This window comes from Protopterus annectens, chromosome 1.part1 (genome assembly GCF_019279795.1).
Source record: "Protopterus annectens isolate FY-2018-M chromosome 1.part1, PAN1.0, whole genome shotgun sequence".
In the NCBI taxonomy this organism is placed as follows: domain Eukaryota; kingdom Metazoa; phylum Chordata; order Ceratodontiformes; family Protopteridae; genus Protopterus; species Protopterus annectens.
In genome coordinates, this window is record NC_056726.1 from 1223400347 (window position 1) to 1223405045 (window position 4699).

The window sequence follows — 4699 nt, forward strand, 5'->3', positions numbered from 1 at the left end:
GGTTTGGAATGCACAGCTAGGCTTTTAAGGGCACTAGTGTTTGTTAGCCTAGTAATAATCTATGAACCTACTGTTCTTAAGAATGCAGAAATGTTAGGAACACACAATTTTATCTAAAAACACACAAAGGGTGAAAGAGGGAAGCTGTGGCTACTGCAGAAATGATTACTTCAAACATCTACAGCTATAGTCATGTGCAACTTACAAAACTGTACTATGTTCATCAGTATTACAGCTGCAGTAATCTTTAGCTATATGGGTATATTTCCATAACTTATCTAACCTGAGAAGAGGAAGGACTGGGTTTCCAGGGGCCCCTGAAGAATGCTCCTTGCAAAACCTGTTCTGGGGCTGGAGAAGGAATCCAGTTTGTAATACTTCATAAAAATTATGTACAGAGAACCAAGCAACTCCCTCTAGAATATTCTTAGAGTTCACCCCTTTCCAGTACAACATCAAAGAAGGCAACACTATTAGAATGTGCCTTGAACCTGCCTGAAAGTGATTTACGATAGTAGAAAAGTACAGTTGTGTACACTTACCATAAATGTAGATATTAGAATGTATTCACTGTTGCAGTCATTACATTTGGGTTATCTGCCTGCAGGTAGCCCTCAGCTGGCCTGAATATCAAAGTCTTGGATCCCTGCGTCAGATGCTGTCTCTTCTTCCATGAAGTCAGGTCGTCAGTGGGTATAAAGCATGCAGCCTTGCCCCAGATGTCAGGTGCCCCCATAATGGGAAGCAATTATATGTTAGGTTACACCTCCAACAAAAAGCAAATACACCGGAAAGCTGAAATACACTAAACAAGAAGAAAGGTATAGCCTGAAACAAAGCCATGTTAATGGGGAAGACTGAGAACCAGTGCTGGGGACAAAGGAGTCCAAAAAACACAATCTAAATCAAACTGCTGTACCTCAGACTAAGAATGAGAAACCTAGAGAAAAAAAAAAAAAAAAACGGGAAAGTTGTCTTAAAAGATTAAAAAAGTCTTGAAATAAACCCTTGGCAAAATCCTGCTAAACTTCCTTGTCTGCATTATGTGAAATAGAAGAAAAATGTATAACTATGTTTTCTTTTCTAGGGTCCCCCTCCAAAAAAAAAAAAGTCTAATCTGAAAACTGGCCCCTTACCCAAGAATCAAACCCCTCTGGTGACTTTGTGGTAGACCATCGCCCACTCCTTCCTCTGACACACAGACAAGTTTAGTTCTCCATTATCCTAACAGGACAGCCAAACGGTGGCACAGGATGTGCCTTTCTCTTAGTCATAGCATCTGAGTATGACTACTGGGATTGAGAGAAACTGAGGAAAAAAATGTTTTGAGGTAAAAACTTATAAGGACAGCACCCAAAACCACATCTTAGCTGCCAGCTACAACTTTTTATAGAAAAATAAAACTTTTTCTACAAAAATTAATTTTAAAAGATACTTCCCCACAGGAAATCTTGACTAAAATGTAACTTAAGGTATATTTTTTATTGGCAAAAACTAAGACCAGTTCTTGCTCTTAGCAACAATTTTTTGCCAGAAAGGCAAAACTTTTCTTCACAACAATTTGTAAAGTGGAAGGTATTCACCAACAGGGCACTTACCTGCCCGGCATTGGAGAAGCTCTAGTACACTTATCACTCAAAGCCGGCAGGGAAGAATGCATTTTGATGACTAGAAGAAAGTTCTGAAGGCTGGACACCCTAAACCACTGACTTTATACCAGCATCCTCAAGGTGTCTTTAAACTTTGTAAACTGCCTGGTTGTCATATCCAGTACAGGATATAACCCTTAAATAGCTTAGGCCACAGCAACAGTTATTTAATGAACAACCACAACAATACCCCTGGCTGTTGTATTGAGGAACCCCTCTGGATTTGGATGCCATTTTATAATTTGCAACAGATTTCAAGACTGCTTCCAGAACTTTTAACATCTTAAGGCCATTGCCCATGTATAGACCACATACGACACTGTGTCCTTTAAGGGGTATTATGGAATTTAACATCAACAGCTGTGAGGATCAATCCCTCTTCTTTCTTCTTCAATTTTGCTTTTAAATCCTTCCAAAATATGAGGATTCTAATAAAAAGGGGCCTTCAATATCCTATCCTCAGTAAAGTTAGATGCAGCCAAGCAAGGCATCTCATATTTATGCCAGTGCTGGCTAATCTATGTGAACCACCCACTGCACTGTGTACTGGGTGCACACAAAGACTGGAAATACAAGATAGCCAGCTGGGAAGCTAGCTTTTTCCTCAGGTCCCTTTCTGCTATACATTCCAGAATCTTAGAAACTCCCCTGGAACCAGAGTATATGGGTCATGTAGTTTACACTGCTCTGTGAAAATTCAGATAATGCTAACTTAATTCCCAAGATGGTCAACTGCATGAGACTGTTAGGAGAATGAACTGATGGTTTCTGAAAAGTGGGAGCTTTCTTTACAGCATTACTTGCATTGATGGAAATCAACCTTATAGATACTTAAAGGATCTTGTCAGGTTGGGATGAAGGCCACTATAATCATTAAGGTTTCTTCTATGCAGTCTCTACTGCTAACTTAACTACAGTGACAGGAGGGAGGAACACAAGAGAGGACAAACTGAGCAAGTGGAAAGCCTCAAGCAGTTTCTTCAGACCACATCCTGGAATTTGGGTCTTTTGGGGGGGGGGGTCCTCCTTATCCTTAGCCACATCCCAGGTGGGAGACTCTGGAGAAGCGTCCAACTGCAAGGAATTAGTCCACCAGTCAAAAGCATCTGTAAAGGGGTTTGGACAGGTATCAGAACAAGCAAATGTGAATCCCCTCAGGATCTATACTTCAAGGGCCCATGCAAAGAGGTATATTATCAAAAGCAGTGGGATTCACTAATAAAGAAGGTAGGCATCAAAAAGAAAACCTAACAGCAATGAAAATGAGAGAATGCCTTGGAGTCTTTCTCTTGAAATACAAACTCTGTGTGGCTGAAGAGATCTGGAGATGGGGCCCTTCGTCTACAAAGATTATTGAGAAAGTGGAGGGCTGAGGATCGCCTAAGAAAAATACTCATAGCCAGATAGATTAAATGGCTGCTAGTATTGGTCCTACAGATGATGATCGAGGAATCACACCACCAGATCTGTACAGCATTCTTGGTAATACAGCAGTCTCCAGTGTCAGAAGTAAAAATGACTTTCACTGGTGCACTGACGAGGACTTAGAAATACAGCTACTGAAAGAAAACTAGAATGAAAGGGTGGCCTAAACAAAGGTCATCAGTAAACAACGATGTTCATTTTTAATTTTCTTTCAAGGAAGAGGTTAAGTTGTACCCAGGGTGTATTTTTCACTGCTGACAAAATCATAACTCTCAAGCAAATCAGAAGACAAATTCTTGAAATGATACAAGACTCACATCTGGGAACCATAAAGTGCTAAGCAAAACTAAGAGAGATTGTATTAGCCAGGAATGTAAATTCAAACAGAGCAAGTAATGCTGTACCACCTACAAAGTATAACACAAAGGAAGAAATGCTAAAACAATCTAAACTACATCTCTGCAGCAGAGTGGGTACAGATTTGTTCCAAATAAAGGAAGACGTATTACTATTCAAAACTTCCTAAAAATAATCATACTTGTAGATGAAACATGCAAGTGAGACCACTGCATTAAAGTCTATATTCCTGAGACAAGGAATACTTGTCTTTGCATCTGATGATATTCTGTAATAATAAAGTCAGGAATTCAGATGAACGCATATGTGGAAACAAGTGCTCTGCAGTCCACACTATACTAAGTCAAATGGAGAGAAAATACAGTTGTACTAGGAACATACTAAAATTGTAATGTTTGAATATGTTCTCTGTCGCAGTACTAACTCTTGGGACTTCTGCCGCAGAAGGCCTGATGGTTGGCCCTACTTCCAGAGCTTAGCACACTCTGCCCTTCATGTCAGGCGGATGCCCTTCCCATCTGGAGGTCAGGAGATCAGTGGTATAAGATGACCATCTGTCCATTTGTATGGTCTGAAAACAAAGCACTGACTACCCTGGGGGAAGCAAACCCAGAAAGGCAGTCCAACCAGAAGGCCCTGTGCAGCCTCTCCTGGTTCTAGGCCAACCTAAGAAGGGAAGATGCAGTGTCAGGCCAACAGAGAAGAAAGGTATAAGGAAGGGTGACTAGGGTACCCACCAGAGGGATACCCCAAAGGAAAGAGAAGACAAAAGGAAGAGGGAGCGAATTGGAAGAGTCTACCTTCTACGATTACTGCAAGTCCAACACACAATTATACTATGCTCATTGTAAATTTACTGTTGCAGTAACAAAATTTCTAAACATACAGACCAGTGGATGGGTGACCTACAGGAGGAGCAGTCTGTAGGTTCCTGGTAGAATGGGTGTGGCAACTCCAGCTCTCGCCATGATGTAGTGCCCAGATTACATTGCTTAGAGAAGGTGTGGACAGATGACCAGGTAACTGCTTCGGGGGAAAACTAAGTACTGATCCCCTAAAGGAAAGTAGCATTGGATGCAGTGGCCCTGGTGGAATGGGCACTAATGTGTCCTAGCAAATACACTACACTAGCCAGATGGCTATAGTCTGCAAGCAGATTTCCCTTACTTGACAGTTACACACAAAATAAGCAGATTTCTTTTTTCCTGGCCGAGTAAAATCTGAACTACCTATGTACATCCAGGGAGTTTAAAATTCCTCCACCTTGT